Source organism: Lissotriton vulgaris, chromosome 9 (assembly GCF_964263255.1).
Source record: "Lissotriton vulgaris chromosome 9, aLisVul1.2, whole genome shotgun sequence".
Classification (NCBI taxonomy): domain Eukaryota; kingdom Metazoa; phylum Chordata; class Amphibia; order Caudata; family Salamandridae; genus Lissotriton; species Lissotriton vulgaris.
The window spans coordinates 764,412,032-764,433,233 of record NC_141697.1 but is presented as its reverse complement, the minus strand read 5'-3'; the positions used below and the strand labels follow the sequence as shown (position 1 = coordinate 764,433,233).

The 21,202-nt window shown below is 44.9% G+C and overlaps 1 protein-coding gene across 1 annotated transcript in view; it reads left to right on the top strand.

Moving 5' to 3' along the window:
- PACS1 (phosphofurin acidic cluster sorting protein 1) overlaps nucleotides 1-21,202 on the top strand; it is a 1,518,728-nt gene that overhangs the window by 778,977 nt on the left and 718,549 nt on the right. The window lies entirely within an intron of this gene.

Here is a 21,202-nt window from a genome sequence, read left to right as displayed (position 1 = left end):
ATATTTCCACCTGCTAAGAATGGCCTTCCAGTAAAAACAAGTAAAATGTGTTGTACTGTGCCTTTACTGTCTCTACAATTTCGCTTGTATGTCTTCAAAAACAGCTTTTCCTTTTCAATAATGTTCTCTCCCCATTCCTTCTCACCCTAATGGGACTGCCCATCCGTTCTCACATTCAGAATGTACTTTTGATATAATTTTGAAGGGACCCATATCTAGTGCCTGAAAAGCTCATTGCTCTGTTGAACCCACTACCTTGAGTTATGCTTTAATTTACATAATAAATAATCTGGTGTTAAAATCCAGTCTATCAGGTCTGAAAAGCTAAGAAGTAAGTAGTTATCAGTGTAAAACACAGTACCACAATGCAAACAAATCACAAATGCAGAATTACAAACTCCTAACCTTCCACAGGCATCACAAGTTTCCTGCAGAAGTATCTACATTAATGGCAAAATCAGCCCTGCTCTCATTGAACAGGCAGTACAGCATACTTGCCGTGTAAGAAGAACACAGTTGAATAACCAAGTACCTACCAACAATGCAAAGACTCTCTCGATGAGATATAGCAAATCTTTCATAGCCTCAGTAACCTTTCAAACCCGACTGCTCTTAATACTTACCCATACTGGCCTATTTCGCACCAAAGGACTTTCTTTATTTGGCTCAAACCACTGTTTCTCCTCCGTAAACCTTCTGATTCCAAACACACTGTCATCTCTCAAACCTTTTTTTCAAAGCCTTGCTGAGGCACTTGAACTCCTGAAATTCCAGCACTTTCCTCCTGTTGTTCACAAGTATTTCCTTGCTACTGCAATACACCTAACAGGTTCTCCATATTTAAAAACTGTTTTTCTTCCCATTCTCCCTCACAATAAATAACTCAGGCTTGGCACTGCCCCCGTGATCATTGCCATATCTCCTCTTATTCTGGAAACCACATTTTCTCCTCCATGGTAACGGGAACCTTCATGATTAGCTTTGAGCACTGAATTGTCCCACCCACCACTCACTGGTGAGTGAGTGAGTGAGTGAGTGAGTGAGTGAGTGAGTGAGTGAGTGTGTGTGTGTGTGTGTGTGTGTGTGTGTGTGTGTGTGTGTGTGTGTGTGTGTGTATGTTTCTACAATGCAGATAAACAGTACTATAAATAACAGTATCACAAAAATTCTTTCATAGACTTTTTTCAAAGGAAGATTGAAAGGAAGTAGAGGAAATGTAGCCTCATGGGAACTGAAGCCTGAAAGGCATGATACAAACTGCTGCTTCTCTTTAAAGGAATAGCATACTACCAATATCCCATCTTGCCCTGTTGGAGCCAGTTGAATTGGTTCTTTTTTCCAGCTTCTGGTTACATGATGCTTAAGCATTGAGCTCAACCTTTTTATAGTTTTCTTTCTTTTAGGAAACCATTTCCAACCTTCAAACCCATCTCTTGGAATCTTTCTTTTTTTTAGACAGGAAAAATATTTTTTTCTTCACAAAATTTGTTTTTTGTGGAAGAGAGAAATCCCAAACTGACCCTCTTGCAATTTCTATTGTGTGTCTTTCCACTTTATATGAGCTAGACTCCTCCCAGTTTTTCAGAAAATATTCAAGAGGACTTTAAAGGACAGCAGATGATCAAGCTGCATTGACTGCTTGAGGATCAGTGCAGGGATGAAGACACAAGTCTGGATTATGCTAGGCTCTTGTAGAGGGTGCTCCCTCCTTTCTCTGTTTCCGGGGACCCTGTGCAAAAGGGAGCTAAAGGATGAAACCAGAAGAAAAATTTCTGATGCACCCATTTGATGTTGAGATTCATAACTTTGAAGATACAATGAGTGATGACATGCTCAATGTCGAGAGCTGGATCGATGTAGAGGGCGGCAGAAAAGTTGAGTTTGGAGTCACCATCAATGTTGATGGAAACATTACCAAGCAGGTCTCACTATTTGTCTCTAAAATGAGTTCGCAAGATGAAGAAACTCTAGCATGCATACCAGATTCGGACTACTCCTGGACATATTTGCCTTCCTAAGCAGTCTTACCAGAATGAACCCATTCATCTGCTTCAATTCTCAGCTCTCCATCTGAGCAGAAAGTTTCACCAGTTCTCCCGCCTTCTGCACCAGTGTTGCCTAGACCTCCGGTGCTGCCTCAGCCTATCTCGCTTGCAACTCTTGTGGTTCCTCAGCCTGTCTTGCCATCCTAACCATCCACTTCATATACTGAGGCTCCCTTATTAATGTCCTAGCTCTTCCAGAATTCTGAGGAAGGTGCTCTAGAAGTTCTCATTGTAGGAGACAATACAGTTAAAAAGCCTCAAAACAGCACTCCTTTCTTCAGAATTCAAGATCATGCTGTTCAAGATCTAGTCAATGTTCTAGATCGATTTATTGTTCTAGATCTACGGCATATTAGTTTCATTCTTTGTTCTCCTTGGTGAGAGTATTCTACAATCCTGTTTAATTCACCACATGCAATGGTTTCTTCTTTAGACAATGTCACAGCATTTGATGAAGTCTTGGTAAGAAGTGCTGTAAAAAAAATAAACCCATATCAGCATCTTATCCGAAGACTTCAGTGATCCCACCGTTCACCTGCAAGACCTTTACTCCCCTTGGTTCCAGGTCTGTCACAACTTGTTATGGAGCTGATCCTGCCTCAAGTGTCAGCAAAGTCTTCTCCAGCATGCTTGCAGAAAAAAGGCTGACCTCCAGAAGGCTCCACCCCCTTTCTTTAGGTCGAAACTAGCGACAGCCCCCATGCGCTGCTCGCACTGCGAGCCATGCAGTAGTCGAGTATGCTGTGGAAGCCTCGCCTTCTCTCCGCTCATATTTTTGATTGGCTGGTGTCATTGTCCTTGGTAAATTCTGGTTTCTGATTGATAATGAGGCTTGTTAGTCCCTCCTTGTTATCGCCCTGTTGCCATTTGTTACCTCCCATGAGGACTGGATATTTTACTTGTGGCGTTACGCAGTGTCCTTCATACGTCGGTAAGCACTATTTTTTTTAATTTGCAGCGCTGTCCACTTTCACTTTAGCGCCAAGCTTATTTACTTAATTAATTTGCCATGCGGGCCCAAAGGGAGCATTTCTACTCACTAATCTAACAAGGATTTGCAATTCGATAGGTCTCGCATTTACGTGAGTTTCAGCTATTGACATTACAAATAACAATGTATTTTTTTTTTGTTTTCGTTTTTAAAATATAAATAAAAGTCATTGCCATTTACAATGCCAATAGCTTAAACTTGTGTAAATGCGAGATCTATTGCATTGCAAAGGCTTGTTCTACTCCTGCAGGCAGATCTGCTTCTGAATTCCATGCTAATTTATGCTGCTCCCACTTCTCCAGCCACAGCAGTGACTCCTGAGGAGGAAAGTAAGAAAATGAGGGCAGAAGGAAAAAGGTTATGGGCTCATCCGCTAGTGCCATGAAGACAGTAACTAGACTCTGGCATTACGACATTTCTCTGGGAAGCCTTCTTGACTTGAAACAAGAGGCACATCAGATAATTTTAAAGCTGCAGTCCTCTAGAACCATTCTGTTTGTAGCCCATGTAACCATGAAGTGCAGTGAATGTACTTTGAATTGGAGACTCCTAAAGTTGTGGTACATAAAAAAAGTAAGAGTTCAGGAAACACCAATGCAAGCCCTATGCTAGGGTTACCCCGGAAGATGGTTCAAGCCCATCAGTTTTCGCAACAGTACTAGTAATACACCAACAACAAAAGTTCTAAAGCTGGTTTTGTATTACTGTAATTATCAGCAAAACTGTACATGCAATTGCACTGAAAATGTTCCAAGTTTGCACTGTTATGCCTTCTAGCTGTATTAAAGGAAAAATTAATTTAAACAAGTTAAAAAACAAAACAGAAGTTCTCACAGCCTTGGAAATCTGCAATGGAGCGAGGCGTCCACCATCAAGCTCTGCCTGCTGCAAGAAAGCCCTCCAAGCAGTGATTCCCAACCTCCCCCCTCTTCTATTTTAACACTCCAAGGGCAGGGGGGGAAGAATCAGCAATTATCTGGACATGTGCAATAAAATAACAAAAGATAATGGCTCCTGAATATTATGGAAAATATCTATTATCTGGGGTTTTATCTTCCCCTTCATTAAGTCCCCCAATTACAGTGGAACTGGTCTCTCATTCCCAAAAAGGGACCAAAGCAGTAACATTTTCATGTTCTCATCCTGAAATCTAAAGAAAGAGAAGTTTCACATGTTGACACTTTATCAAATCCACCCTGTAGGAAAATAGGATCTGCTTTTATGGTTACCCACACTTTTTGCTTGGTGTCAGTATGTTTTAACCTAGTCTGACTGGGATCCTGCAAATCAGGACACCAGTCACCGTCCTGTCTCCCTAAATTGGCCATGGTAAGTGTTTTTGTACCTCAACGATTGGTCACTTGTGTATCCTTGTAAGTCCCTAGCATACGGTACTAAGGTACCCAGGACATAGGTACACCAAGGGTCTTTCATGGGCTGCAGCAAGTATTGTGACACCCATGGTAATCCACTTAAAGTGTGACTACAGGCTTGCCATTGCAGCCTGTGTGAGTTGGTGCTGGCACCTCTCATAACAGATGTACGTTTCCATATATCTGAGGTCTTGTCACTTAAAACCTATAAGTCACCCCTATGGTAGGATCTTCAGTCCTGAGGGCAGGGTGCTTGGTTATGAGTGTGAAGGTGCCTCTGCAGGAGCAAGAATCCCATACAAACACCAGAGTCGATTTTCCTGTCTTTGTAAGTGCAGTCAGCCATTTTAATACCTATAGTGGACATCAGTCTTTACAAGATGTCTAACTATATAATGGCTGCACCAAACCCAGTCATGTTTGGTATCAAACATGTTGGAAACATACCCCAAAGCCAATGCCAGTGTTGTAATTATGATCCCATGTAGTGAGGGCTCCCTACAGTACCCCCTGTACTCCCAATAACAACCTTTCAGGATCAGCCAGCAAGCTAGTGCTGCTGCTAACCCCAGACACGATTCTGCCCTCCTGCTGATGAGCTGAGCTTGAGCAGGGAAGGTATAACAATACGTTTCTTCTCACAGGGTGGTGTGATCATCTCTCAGACAGGACTTAGTGTATTGGGATGGGGTGTGGGCTCTTGTAAGCGCCAACAGACTGTTTTGAAGGGTACATTTGGTGCCCTCCTTGCAAACTCCAGTTTTAGACAGTTCAGGGAGCCATTGACTCCCACTGTGGCATGAAACTGTACAAAGGACATGCGAGTATCCTCTCCTCTCTCCAGCCCCGCCTCTGGGACGGCCCCCTAAATTGTTCCAACCCTTTGCTTAACGTAATTAAAAGCTTACCTGTGGGTGGGTCTTTAGCTTTGTTGTGGTACAAGACTCAAGCCTGAAACCAAGTCACTCTTCGACCGTCTGGACACTTGGACTTCGTTATACTTGGACTAGAACAGAGACTGCACCACGAAAGACTCCTGCTGCTCCTGGTCTCACTGTTCTTTAAGTCTTCCTCGTCATCTGTGTCTGTGCTTCTTCCAGGTTTTTTAACAGACGTGTGGGCATCAAGGACACCCGAAGTAATCTCCATTGGCTTGAAAGAGTCACTCCCCTGCATCTAAAGGCACCACAACAAAGCTGACCGGTCTGCTGCTCCTGTCATTTTAAGGTCTTCCCGAGGCCCAGCATCACAGGTTGTGGTTCTGCAATTCTCTCGAGGCCTGGCCTGTCCTCTCTGCAATTTTTGGGCCAGTATCTTTCGTCTGAACCGCTGGGACCAAACCCCTGTGCACCTCATCAACTTTCTGTTGTCACTTGTTGGCTCTGCATTCCAGAGATAATCAGGCTACAAGACCATCCAACATCTGTTCCCGCCAAGCTCAGCATCCTCACTGCATCTTCTGCTATGTGGTCATTCATTCTTGGTGAGCTGCTCGAGGTCCTCTCACAACTTCTGTGCCTTTGGCCTCTGGGTCTTCCTGAGGGTGCCTTCTGCTTCAGTGGGCTACCCTGCTTGCTCAGGCCTGCTCTGTCTCTCCTGCTTTTAGTGAGTCCCTTGGACCTTACTTATCCCAATGTTGCTCCTTCTTTATTCTCCAGGCCAGTTGCAGCTGCAAAGGCTTGTTGGTGGCCCCGCCAGACACCGACCACCTAGTCACCGACATCCGACATAGGACTCCTCGTGCACGGCTCATGGTCTTCCTCAGCGTCGCCTGGTCCTCACAGCTGCAGTGACAAGGTCACTGTCGACTCTTCTGAACATACCCGACATCGCTGGGCATTGTGTCTTCGAGCCTCCTGGTCACTTCCTAGTGACATAGACTCTGTCTCCTCTGCTTACAGGTTCTTCACTACTGGAATCCACCCTTGGATTCCACTGTACGTCCTCACCTTCTTCTCCAGGGCCAATTTCTTCCAGGTCTTCCATTGTCATCTACAGAGGTTTCTGTCTTCTCTTCACCCCTATGCACCTGGCTTCCCTGGTGTAGGTAACCTGGTTCCCGGGGCATCCACTTGTGGGGTGGCTCTCCAGCCTTCCTTCTCCAAGGGAATTCTCCAGGGTCCTCTGGAAAGGGTTCTTCTTTAGCAAAACTGCAACCACGACTTCTCCATTGACTTCCATTGGTCACACAGCTGTGTTCCCACTCTGTACACAGTCTCTGTAGGGTTCCTGGGTACTTACCTTGGATGGTTCCTTGTGTCACAGGTTCCCCTGGGTTTTCTGGTTACAAGTCCTGTCCTCCTTGGCAGTTTGCATTCCCCTTTCTTAGTACATGGGATGGTCTCCCCCTGGAGACTACTATATTTTGTGCTGCTTACCTATTGCATTTGAAGTATTCTTGTGTATTGTGTTGACTCTCTGGGTAGGAGATATACCAATGTGTTAGTGAGTGTAATAAATAGAAGTATTTTTGTACAAACACTGTGTGGTTCTTTTTCATTTACCCCACACTATATGATTAAACTGGTAAAACAAGCTGCTTAACACTCCTTCAAGATAAGCCCGAAGGCTGCTCCCCACAGCTACCACTTTGAGAGCTTTCCATGGTTATCAAAGACCAACAACATCAAATAAGGGTTGCCTGGATTAGTGCAAGGTGCCTCACTTAAATAGGTGTGCACCATATGCTAAGCCAGCCTCCTACACACCCCAAACGTCATTCAGGGGATTGGCGGTGTGCCATAGATCTTGAAGATGCCTACTTTCACATCCCATCATGCAGAAATTTTCAAAATGTCCAAGATACATGGTGAACGGTATGCACTTTCAGTACAGAGTCTCTCACTTTCGGTCTCATGCCAGCTCTGTGAACATTTTCAAAGTCCCTGGCAGTACTCCAGGATGATTACAATTTTCAGCATCCATATTTGAAAGACTGGTGAATAACAGAATCTTAATGAGGAGGCTCAGCATCACTTCAAAGCAATAGTCTCTGTCCTTCAGCAGATTGGTCTCATAGTAAATCGCCTAGAGTAATCCCAGTTCAGCCCATCCATTACCTAGGAGTGTTCCTTGACACTCAATGGGCAAGAGTATGTCCTTTGTAGGAGAAGCTCCCTTCTATACATCTAAGTTATCAGAAGCATCTAGAGGTAAAGCATCTGACTGCCCACCACTTTAATCCCTTATGAGCTGAATGACACCCTCCCTTGTTTCTGTCACCAGACACCCGGTTACAGATGTGATCACTGCAGCCTTGTCTAGAAAACCAGTGAAAAGAAAGACACTGGGAAGAAAGGCAATTTTTCTCCTTTTCATGCTTCAGGTAACTCTCTTCCTTGATCGTATCGATCAACAAATCTCCTAAAATGTGCTCCTCTTGAACTAGAAATGTTGTGCCAAACTATTGTGATGGTTACTTCCCCATTAGGCTGGCAAACCCACATGAATCTGCTTCAACTATAAGGAATGTGGTCAGAAAAAGAGAAGACTAACAACGTCAATCTGCTGGAGCTGAAGGCAGTTTATCTGTACCTCAGGTCTTTGTTATCTAGCTTCTAGACAACATCTCTGCTTGTTTGAATGAATAGTTCAATGATATATTACATGAGCAAGCAGAGAGGCACAAGATCCAGAGCTCTGTCTTGAAGCTCAGAGAATTTGAAAATGATTGATTGTATGGAATGTGCATATTGCAATAGTCCATCTACCTGGTGATGTAGAAATGGACTCTCTCAAAGAGCAGTTCTAGAGGGGTCCATGGTCAAGATGTCAGAGTAGCAAGATGTGCTCTACTTCTTGCTTGTTTATTGAGGAAAGGCTGCCCTTTCCGCTGAAGCTATCCTTGTAGTGAGGTGCACTTAGAAGGGCTGGTACTTTGACTCAGGGGCATGGAGAACAGCTGAGGCTGTGGTGGACTGTGCTGTGAGGGAAGAGCGCTGTGAGCCACAGCCTAGCCAAAGAAACTGCCAGGGCTTGGTGAAGGCTCTGCTGGCGACTCCTCACACCCTGCTACTGGTTCCTTGTGGAGACACCTGTTGAGCCACAGAGCATCAGTGTGAGACATTTGGGGGTCTCAGTTGGACTGCTTCCATGCGGGAGAGACAACACATTGTAGCCTGGAAAACGGAGGATTTGTTTGGATGCCTGACTATGGCTGGATTGGGGATTCCCAACACTGTGACCAGGCCCCGCATCACTGAGGGACTTTTTGGATCCCCAGACATAGAGTGGGTGCCACCGGGGCCTCTGTGGGCATGCCAGCATAGTAGACAGCATACACACGTGGAGTGGGAGCGGGACTAGGACTCGAAAATATTCTCGGAACCATATTATGTGACAGGAGCAACTGTGCATGTGGGGGAGATTACTGGGGCCCTCGTGACTTGCAGAATACCATGGAGGAGAACCTGTGCCCTCGCAGAGCTAGAGTGGACAGAGAGCATGACAGTGGACCTCTCACAGAAGGCACCTGCTGGCGTGACACAGGTTCCCTTTGCATTCTGGGTAGGTGAAGAGCAGTGGTAGCTGTGCGAAAGGTATTCCCCTTCTAAGACTGCACAGAAATTGTGTTGGATAGCCACAGAGTGACCCCTCGAAATGGTAGGCTCTTCCTCGACCATCATGTAGGGGCGGAACGAGGGACTGTATTTTGATCTGACAATATCGGGAGTGGAAGCTATTCCACAACACAGAGAAATTGCAGGCTGCCCAGTTCTGGGACCTCTCTTTTTAGGCAGTGAATACCAAAGGCACAGCGGGTAAAGAAGACATGAGCCTGATGGCCCAGTAGGTGTCCATGAAAGAGTGTAGCTGCCTGAGCAGCTGTGCCGCCTCTGAGTGGCTCAGAGGTTCAAGACTGTTGATGAATCTTTGAATATCAAGGGGCATGCTGACACAAAAGGAGGGAGATTCCAGGTTCATCTTTCTCTACCTTCTCCCTCCACCCCCTTCTTTATATTTTTTGTTCTATGGCTAAATGTTTGGGTTGAGAAAGGGGAGGTAATGTGGCAAGGGCAGAAGAGACAGGATGCAGAAGCTACAGTTGACACGCATGCAGATCCCAGTTGGGCGGGGGCAATTTTCTCACTTTAGCTTTGGTACTTGTACCAGGGCAGGAGCAATTGTTGGTCTGGGACTGTATCAGTTGGAGTGCAGGAGATTCCTTGCTCCAGGATTCCATGTGACTCTGGACCCCAATTGGACTCTGTGCCTTCAAGTTTGGAAAGAATAGTATTCTTCTGATTCTATTTCAGGTTTTTACTTTGGGAGTTTTCAAGTGAAGTTAGCGTGGAGAACAGCCCATACACATTTAGAGAACTAGAGGAGATATCACGCTGTCCGTGCATTTATTCACTTGGAAATGTTTACCCTTTATATAGCAACTTTATGATTATTATCTCTTCACAAAATGTCCACGGCCTGAATAGCCTAAATAAGAGAGGGCCAATATAGAAAGATCTCAAAAACTGACAGCCCAATGTCCTGTGTTTGCAGGAGACTCACTAAAGAAAGATCAGGGTAAGTTGGGGCACAGTACATATTCAACCACATTTCACTCCTAAACTGCTACCAAACAACTGAGAGTAGCCATTTTCCATATAAGCAATTATTCATTGAGAATCTTGGATAACAAACCAGCTAAGAAGGGATTTTACTTAATTCTAGTGGGCACCTTGCACACCACCAGATTACCTTTGCTACCGAATATATGCACCCAACACAACCCGGGACACATTTCTATTACACTTTTTGGAGGTGCTGGAGGGATTGGATAGTTCTTATGGAGACTTTATTGACATTTGGGACCTGGAAAGGGATAAAAAGGTCAGGATGCTGGGATTCATTTGAGCATATTTGAAGAAATTGAAAAAAGCACTTAATGACCGAGGGATGGGTGGCGAGTAGTACATAAAACAGACACTGAATATACATACTACTCACACATTCATCACACACACTCAGCATAGACTATTTCATGGTTAGAAGTGCTCTTCTAGCTAAAGTTTTATTGCAGACATTGGCACAGTTGCTGTATAGGACAATGCTCCAGTCACTGTGGATTCAGCCTTCATTGCTGAGAGGTCCAATTACACTGAAGGAAATGAACGGATAGATAAATTACTACTTTTGCTTGGAATGGGGATGTTCTAGTTGGAGTAGAGTGGGATGCATTTTAAGGAGTGAGCCACATCAGATATATAGCTATTGCAGCTAACCCTCACCAACTGGAGATACTAGTGGAGAAAGCACATTGTCTGCTCTGCATCCACTACTCTAATTAAGCTGAACTATCCCTGCTTCGCTTGAAAAAGTGGGCATACGTCACAGGAGACAAGGTAGGCACTCAATTGACCAGAGTTTTATTGGAATTAGTTCCAAGTCAGAATAACAAGATTACCTAAAAACCACCTAACTCCCCCATGTGGCCCACACCCAGGGAGACATTTTGAATAAAGCCATTTAGGTTGAAGGAGGTAAGTCAGCAATTAAAAACGTGAAACTAAATAACGCACCAGACACAAATGGATTTAAGCCTTGTTTTACAAAACGTTTGTGGTACAATTGGCAGCAAAATTGGCTGATCTTTTTTAATTGTTGTGAAAGTAGGGAGGCTGTATCGCCCATGAAGGACCGGGTAAGTATAATAGACACTGCCCCTCATACCGCCCCATAGGACTTCTTGATAAAGACACCAAGCTTTACACTAGAATCTTTGCCTCTCACCACAATGAGGTTGTACCTTCTTTGATTCTCTAAGATTAGAGTGGTTTTGTACAGGGACAACAAACACATGACAATAGTAGAGCAGTGATGCACTTGTTCTCAAAAGCTTCCCTCGCGGATATACCACAATCCTCCTGTTGTGGACATGTAGACACAGAAAAGGCATTTGTCCGGGTGGTGTGGTTCTTCCTGCAACTAATTCCTAAGTGAATGGTGTTTGGACCACATTTTTTAAGTTTGTGTGTTTTTTCTAGTTGCTCCATCCCCAGAGCTAGAATTGCCCGTAACAGCCTTAAATCCGACATATTTGAATTGCAGAGTGGCACAAGATAGCACTACCCGCTCACCTCACTCCTGTTTGTCCTTTTTATAGAAACCTTTGCTTGTCGCATTCAACAATCTGACCTCATCAGGGACATTAAACTCTTCTCTTGAGAATACAAAATTCCTTGTATGCTGATGATGTACTCTTTACACTGTGATGCCCACTCCTGGTCTTCCTGGTAGTGCTCGATCTTCTTAAATCTTTTAAATTAGTCTCAGGTTATAAGATTAACTATGAGAAGTCAGTGGCTCTAAATCTTACCCTTCCTGGAGATGAGGTTAAAGTAATAGAACAGTCGCTTCCATTCCAATGGGCAAAGACATACTGAAAATATCTAAGGGTCAAGATTACTCGTTCTCTCAAAGATCTCTTTCACGCCCGTTACCCCTCCCTAATAGCCGTCACCAAACAGGACTTGTAGTCCTGAAAGCAACTGATAATTTCCTGGATAGGAATAACCAGCACTATCAAAATAAATGTTCCACTATAGGCTTTTATATTTTTTTCTGGCCCTCCCAGTTTGAGTAGAAAGACCTTACCTAATCAATATTCAAAGGTTTTTAACTCTGTTTTTAACTTGTGAAAGTCTCAGACTCCCTCATAAGCTTCTCATCCAGGCTAAAGACAATGGTGCGCTTTCACTGCCTAGTTTACCTCAGGGTTATGCTGCGACCCAATGAGTATCACTGTGCAATGGTCCAAAGCAGAATCTGAAAAGAATTGGATCCTTATAGACCACACTATAGTGAGTAGACCCTTATGGGACCAAATTTTGCGCAGGAAAAATACAGCCATCTGATGCCTACTTGAGTGCACCATTCAGTATCCCATAGAGGTCTGCAACTGATTTGTGGAAATCTGAGGTCTCACGATGTATTCCTCTCCCTACACCCCCAATTAACTTTAATGGAGACTTCACACCAACATAAGAGAAACAGTCAATCTATGGATGACTTGGGAATGTAGAATATCATCTAAAATGTGTTGCACTACCACTTCTAGGCCTTTTTGACAATGTTATTTTGAATTTCACCTCACTACAAAGGAGTGCCTACAATATGCACAAATCGGACATTGGATCACACATCCACTCATCCGGCAGTCAGCCACTAGAGAAAAGATGCCTCTTGAAATACTCTTCCCCAAACTTATAGGCACCATAGACAGTATCTCAAATGTTTATCAGGTCTTAATTGCACAAGTAACTGCAACACTGGAGACATAAATGCATACTGGATAGGCAGGTCCCAAAAAAAAAGCAGTGGGAGAGGCTTGGTAGCAACATATCACCTTCTACATCCAAAGCAGGTAGAGAGGTCCTTTGCAAATTATGGTATGGGTTGGATTACTCCCCCCCCCCCCCTCTTCTTCACTAGATGTTCTCTACTACAAATCCTAGAAGTTGGAGGGGTTGTAATGCCATAGTAGACTTGTTACATATTTAGTGGCAATGTCCAAAGGTACATCCGTTTTGGGAGTTAGTGTCCACCGCACTCCCTGAGATGTTGGGATGCATAGTACTGAGTTCCCCAGAGGTAAGTCTTCTGTGCCTGAAGCAGGACACTCTTAAAGCAATGGCTAAGTTAAAATGGCATGTGGTTTTGCAGTATCTGGGTGCAGCAAAATTAACCATACCATTCAACTCGAAGAAAAGGACACCCCACTGTTTTTTTGTGGTATCACAGAATTTGGTCTGTTTTAGCACTCAAAAGGTTAATTAGTAACATGAACGAGAATACCTGTATTTTGAGGCCAAATGGAAGCCAGTATGCCAAGTAATGTGCCAAAGGCACCAGTTCCCCCATTGGAGCTCAGTGGTGATGGGCTAATGGGGCAGAAGAGTTGCAAACGTTCAACTAAATTTGAGTATGGGTTGTTTTCCACCTCAGGGGTATGGTGGGGGGAGAGATTACTGTTCGGAAAGGTTAGTTCAGATTATGTGTTGTATTTCCCTTTTAAATGATCCTTACTATGGTCAATCCTTACAATGTAAGTGGCATACCTACACGTCCTGTGATATGGGATGTTCTGTATGGGACTTGACTGTATTGTAAGTGCTCGATGAAGGAAAATTGAATAAACCGGGATTGACAGAAAAGATCAGTAATTCAAGAGAATCATAAATGGGGAATTAAGTAATACAGCACTGCACAATGTCTTTTGCAAACCGCGTTCAGCATCCAGCTGCCTTTTTGGCTAGGTTTGCGTTATACTAATACCATACCCCTATATGGGTATTTCAAAAGTTAAAACTTATTCAAAAGTGCAGAAAACATGAAAAGCCCAAGTTATGCATCCAGTTACTCCAGGGAACTCTCTTTTGTTCAGTTGGTTGAAGAAGTTTCTGTTCACATTTCCTCCTACCCCACTGATTCCATCAGTAATCATCAAACTACCAAGAGACCGAGCGAGGATAGTTCTCATTGCTCCTGGTCTTGGCAGTGTTGGTATACTGATCTCCTATATCTACTGGAACAATCACACAAGAAACTGCTGTGCAGACCGCATCTTCTGTTGAAGTTCAGTGGTCAGATCCTGCCAGTAAGCCTTCCATCATTGTACTTGCCAACTTGGCTGCTAGACTCTTGGAATATGGAAGTCTTTCGTAGAACATATTACTCTTTCAAATGGAAGAGGCTCTGCATTTAGTGTATGTCCCACACATGACTAGATATACTCTCATATCGTCTTGATTTGGCTAAGTTTTGCTTCATTTTTCTTCAATAAAAGTGTATCAAGCAGCTCCAACTGTCTATAGAAAAGGTACTTCACAAATCTCTTTTTCTAACTCCCAGGGGTAAAGCACTTATTAGAAGAAATTAATAAAGATTTCCTTCCCTTATGAAAACCTTCTCTATAAGAGCTTAATGTGGTCCTTTCTATGTTAATGTGTCCACTATTCAAGCCCTTCATAAGGCAGCTTTTAAAACAGTTTGTTGGAAGGCAGCTTCTCTAGTTGCCATAACCTCCGCCCATAGGGTTAGTGCAGTACAGGCTCTATGTAGTTAAAAACTGTGTACGGTTTTCCACAACAATAAGGTTGTTATTAAGACCCATACAATGTTTCCGCACCAAAGTCATGTCTGACTTTAATGTTAGTTACAGTTGCACCTCCCCACTGGGAAGTGGTCCCTCAATACGCCCTGCTGTGAAACAAAAGATTATATTTTTGCTCAAATAATCCAAAAAGATCCAACGTTGCAATCAATACCTCTTTTTAATGTATTTTGCAAAGAGTTTTATGCTCATTACTCCAATGAGGTCATTAAGGTTTGTTCACAAGTCCATAGGTGATTATCCTTGCTGTTTTAAATACATTCATAATAGTCCCAATGCATTTCGGGCAGTCGAAGTGCCCTTCTTCAGGGGGTTAATTCCTAAAGAAATAAGAAGACTAAAACGAGACGCCTAAATTCCTATCTCCAGATTGTCATAAGTAACCATATGGTAAATAGAGTAGGAAAAAGTGGTGGAGAGTGGTGTTTAGTCCAAGACGGTTGAAGTAAAAATAATGGTGACTAAAAGTTAGAACGAGTGAAGGATATTCAAACAGTAAGGAGGTAAAATTGCAACTATTTGACACGCCCGGGTTTAGGGGACGACACCTCAATGCACGCCCATAAATATATGAAAAAGACTACATACAGGTACAATTTGATCATTACGGACTGTGCGATTCAACAATTTGACTTTAATGGTATCCATGGTGTCCCTTCCAACTTTCTTCCAGTACTCCTTGTAGGAGAGTAGGGTCTGCTATCCTATGGTCACCCCAAATTTTTGCTTTTTGCTTCACTGGTTTATGACTTAATGTGGCTGTGGGCCTGCTAATCAGGCCCACAGCCTGCTGTTCTCTCTCTAAATTAATGCCAATGCACTCTAGGTGCATTACGAATTGGATCTGGTTCACCTTATAGGCCCCTGTAACAGTGTACCATAGGTACCCAGGGCATAAGTGTAGCCAAGGCCTACCAGGGGCAGCAGCATCTATTATGCCACCCCTGGCCTGGCCTCCATATTCGACACAACTGTCTGATTACTCAGCTGGGGTAAGTTGGTGTAATCACCTCTTACTTAGATATAGCAAACCTATATCTAACCTATCTAGACACATAGTAACCTATAAGCCACTCCTATGGAAGGCCTCCGCAATCCTGGAGGCAGAGTGCTTGGTTCTATGTGAGATGGTGCTCTGGCACGAGCTGAGTCTGTCTGCAGCTGTCGGGAACAACTCCCTTTGCTGTTCCAGGATATTGCCATACCATATACTCTTAAGTGCATTATAATCCTCGCGGTTATATGCTAACTTTGGTTTGGCTTTATCAAAACATGTCGAGTAAGGTGTCATACGAATTGGGATACTACCCCCTTGCCAGTTCTGGCGACGGGGGTAGCATTCCACCCTTCTAGAGGGACACGACATGTACATAACCTGAACCCCGGTTAAAGTTAAACTCGAGCCTCAGCATCACAAAATGGACGCTGCCACAAGTCTGACCTCCTGCTGCTGGGAGTCCTTCCAGCGAGGGAGGCTTGGACAAAGGGCTTCCTGCCTTGGGAGGTGCGAGCACCACCCCAGACAGGATTTTGTGTATTGGGTAGGACAGGGCTGAATAGAAGGAGGCATATGCCTGGGGCACACAAGGTGTCCCCGTGCATAAGCCAGTCCAAACCGGTGCTGGGGCTTTCCAGCCCCAGTCCTGGCGCGGAGCTGGACAAAGGAAAGGGGGTGTAACCGCCCCCCTTCCTGGTCCCACCCAGAGGAGGGACCTTGCAGGTGATCCACCCCTCAGATTGGAAATAAGAGTGGGAGCAGTGCCATAGCACCTCAGATCATCCTGAAATCAACTTGAAACTAAGAAGACGCCTGGACTTCGACATTCTGCTGCACAGAAGACTGAAGAGCATCTCCCTTGTGGCCAAGGAGTGACCACCCTGTGAATACAGGCACCATCCAGCAACTTGACGTCTGCTTTGCCGCCGCCTCCTGCCGGAGCCCGAGCCCAGAGCCCGACATGACCCAGACCCCCAGACATCTCCGAGTCCGATCCACAGTCCCTGCAAAGAAGAGACCCGTGGAGGCACGAGAGACGTGGGACCGGACATCTCGAAAGACCGCGGAGAAGCTGACTGCGCGGCACCCGAGGCACCCTCGATGCTGTGCTTTGGGGTTTGAGAAGCCCCACAACCGAGCAGCATTTGCACCAAAGATCAGCCCCCCAGCATCTCCACGATCTGCGTGGCCCTTTTGCACTTTGCCACTCGACGCGCCATCCCGGCCACTTGCCACGTGGCTAGCGGCCATCTTGGCGACGAAATCTACAATCAACACCACTGGTCTGGTTGCTCCAGACTGGCCCTCGCTTCCCTGAAAAGGAGCACCCGCTCTGACCTTGCTGGTCCGAGTGAGAAGCTTGCATCGATTCCTGCGTGGCTTGCATTAGCCAAGGCCTGTTTGCTCCGATCAAGAAGCCGACACCGCCATCAGCTAGAGCCTTCATGGGACAGCTCGTGACCAATGCCTGGACGTCCTCGACCTCTTCGTGTCCACGTGGCTGCAGAGACAATCTTCACCTCTTCGCCTGTTTGCACCCGACATCGCCTGGTTCCATCCTGGGGCCACGGTAGTCACTGGCTAGTGACTTTGAACATTGTCCCCTCTGCTTTCAGGTCTTCACCTCTTCAGATCCACCCTTGGATCTACCGGAACTCTCCTCGACGACCCGCCTGCAGCATCTTCATCTTCAGGCACTATCGACCTGCGTGACGAAACCCGACACTACTTTGCACCTGTGCACCCGCTTCCGGTGGGTGAGGTAACTCAGCAACGCCGGTGTTCCTACACTGGTACACACCTCTAGTGTCTAGGTCTTAAGTTTTGTCCTTCTAGGTCAGTCGGAAGGTTCCTTAAACAGTAACTTTGTAACTTTTACGCACCATTGACATTGCATTGGTGCATTCGTGTGCTTTAAGCGCTGCACCCGAGTCCCGGGGACCTTTCCCGACTTCTTCACTGTTAGTCCCGAACAGCTCCAGCGATTCCCCAGGCCCTAGGCCTACTTCCTTTCAGATAAGTGGTTCTTATACCACTATTTTAGTATATGGTTTAGGTGGCCCCTAGGGCTCATCCATATTGCGCAGCTTTTGTATATTTAAACTGTGTTTTGTTTTAACGCATTTGCTTCTGTGCTCATAAAGAGTATAGGGGATTTGTAGTAAATAAATATATATATATTTTCAAAATATATCTGTGTGGTGTCCTTTCATTTGGTATTCAAGGGGATTGTGTATGGTAAAACAGCTTGCTTCACATGCCTTTACAGAGTTTAGCCTAAGACTGCTTTGTCCACGCTACTAGGATAGCTGGTCTATAAGGTTGACTTACAACCGATCATCATTAGGGTTGCTTGGCATGGTACAAGGTGATCACTAGAACTAGTGAGCATCATATACCAGGCCAACTTCTCACACTCCTCTTCTGCACTTGAAAGGGCTTCATATTCCCTGCACATTTAGAAAGTTCTAATCTGTAATCTTAATAAACCCAAACCCTTAATGCAGACTGACCACCTACTTGTAAAGTATGGACCCATTTGTACTGGATTAGCCACATCAAAACAGTCATTTCTAGGTGCATTGTTCTTGTATTTTGCTTTGTTATAACAGCCTATTCAGCAAGAGATAGTAACTTGTACAGCATTACTAAGAAAAGCTGCTACCTGGAGGGCTGTACATCCTATTATGAAACTCCATTGCCTCAGCACACATTCTAGAGCAGATATGCAGGTGGGCCAAACTTCTCTTTGTTTAGTATACTGCTGGTCGTTTTCTTTGCTTATTTCTCTGCATTTATTAGGCTTGATAGTCTATTAATAAGGTTAATAATAATAATGCCATTTGTGCATGGCTATTTCTAGTGAAGTGTCCCAATGCTAGGGTGCTGAACGGAAAAGACCAAGACAGAATGGGCAGAACTGGAGCCAAAAAAACAGGTTTTCAAGTTCTTCCTGAAGATCAATTCTGATTGGGTTAGCCGAAGTTCCAGATTTTAGGGTTCACATGACTGAAAGCGCTGCCACCAATTCTAGATTTTTTTTAAATCTGGGGACAGAGGGCTTTTGGCTATGGCGGACCTCCAATTTATTTTCAATGCTTATGACTAATAATGAAATCCCCTGGGGAAAAGGGAATAGTTACTTACCTTCAATCCTAGTTCTCTTCCAGGGGCATCTTCATTATAATCTTAAACCTCCCTCATCCCCAGAGAAATGGCAAATGGAATTAACCTCCGTTCTACTATGATCTTTTGTTCTCAAAAAAGAGAACTGGCTCACCTGATGGTATGCTATTAAGAGCAGCAGCAGTTTTTCAAACCTTTCCGGTTTTCACTTGATACCATTTAGTATCCTGTGGTAAGGAAATACGCGATACCCTACAAGGCTGCGTCGTAACAGGTGAGCAGTCAGGAAGATGGACGTGGCAAAAGGGAGGTAGAAACCCATGTTTGACCGCCTTTCCTCTACTTCTCTCAAACTGTTCTTCTACTTAACTCCACCAAATCTCCACCCCTTGACTGACACCACAGCCTGATCTCCTGGTCAGATGGGAGACAGCATAGCTCAGACGGTCCCTTAAACCTGGGTCCTTATGGTTCTGTCATAGATGCTTTCTTAAGTGTCTCTATTGTGGTGGCATCTTTTCCATTGCACTTGATGTCTTATGCCGGCACTTTAGTCTGCACTTTCTCGCTTCACACTGTAGTCTGTGTGAGTTTGCTCTTACAGGTTTTGTTGTCTGCTTCTATAGTCTCTCAACATTCCTGGGCCATCTCTTTCTCCAATGGCATTAGTCATCCTCTTCCTACTTTCTGGGTGTGGTGTGTTTCCTCCTGCAAGGCAGACCTTCCTGTTGCGAACTGTCCGACTGCTGTCTAACTTAATGCCTAGAGGGAGGGACTTCTGATTCTGCAAGTATGAGGAAGGTGATGGTGCACTTATGGACTTGAGGACACTCCATCACATGACTTCCCTGAAACTGAAGCTACAATGGTTCTATCGGGGAGAATACAATTGCTTAACAAATAATGAAATACATCAAAGAATGGTTGCTAAATACATAATAAATACGAAAATAGTAGCAATTACTTCATTTGGATAAAAGCACGCATATTCAATGGTGTTGGAACACAAAAATGCTAAACACTGGCTAGTAGACGCTTGCAAAATTAGTTTATGAAATTGAAGCTTTCATGTATATTTACAAGTATTTAAAAAGCTGTCAATAGGGAATACAATATTGAAGTGACATGTATTAAAGTGACACTGGTTGCTCAGTGATGGTGGTGCAGTGCATATATACAAATGGAAAATATGTACAAATATATCAAATATATCAAAGGAGTAAAACTGAATGGTGGTCAGAACGACAAAGAAAACAATATCTCTGGTAGATAGCACATTTGCTTATTAATTTGAACCTAGAGACTTGGTAGGGCTGAACCATATGTTATCATTGACGTTTCGACCCTGACAAGGTATAACCACTGGATTACCCGGGATCGGGGAAGGCCAAGAAAAAACAAGAGAATCAGACCCCAAACAGCTGTAGCTGACCAATTAGTATTTATTGGATCAACGATAACGAAAGCAAGGATGAATGGAGGAAACCAATAAGGTAAATCATATGGTACAGGAAAACATAATGAATATCAAAGAAGTAAGCATAAAGTAATGTCAACAATACCCATTAGCAGCACCGGTCCTTTTGCCTTTCAGGGGCTCCCACCGTCCCCCGCATGAATATTGATCCCGGTATTCGCCAACGGAGGGTACTTTGCTAAGAAACGGCCGAAAATGCGGTTTGTGTGCTGCTAATGGCGTTGTATGCTCTCGCAGGGAAGCAACGAACTTGGGAGGCCCAGCCGGGCTCTCTACCATGCAGTTCACCACCGAGATGAAGGGAGCAGCCGCTCAACCTCCTCCACTTTAAGGGCACAGCCTCAGTGTACCGTAACAACCTCTGTGGTGCTTCACGCACTGTACAGCAGAGAGGCGGCAAACACCTTTGTGGTGTACGTCTCTGCTAATATCATGCAAAGGAACAAACTCTCGGGTAGTGAGGGCGGGGGCAGAGAGCAGCCGCTCGATCTTGCCTCTGTATCCTCAGTTCCGGTCTGATTGTTCTTGGCGGGTTCAACTGAGACGCTGCAACCACCTCCGTGGTATGCGTCTCTTCCGAAGTCTCTCTAAATAGTGTCGGACGGACACTCGAACTCGCTGTGTCCAGGAAGCGAGACGCGGCGAACAGCCCCTTGGCCTCACCTCACTCTCTCGCACTCAGGTCCGCTGCGGATGAAGAACGCCTCGGTACCAGTGTCCAGGGCAGCCCTCGAGGTCGGCAAGGATCGTAATATCCGACGCCGTGTCTACGCCGAGGTACGCTATTTGTAGGCGTTTCCGGTCTGCGCTCAGGCCTCGCTAGGCATGCTGGTCACTGTAGTTCCTCTCTGCGGCGCCGCTGATTGTTTCTGTGCCAGATGGCAGCACAAACAGAGCGAGCGGAATAGGTGAGGAGGGGGAATTCATGACGCAAGGCATTATTAGAGTGTCATAGCGGGTCTTCTTCAGGACAGAGAAAAGGGCTGACAGGCGGAAAGTATCAATGTGTGTTCCAACTGCCAGGGGCAAGTTGGTGGTGTATAAATACCAATTACTCACCCAACATGGGGGTGGGCTCCCTTTGG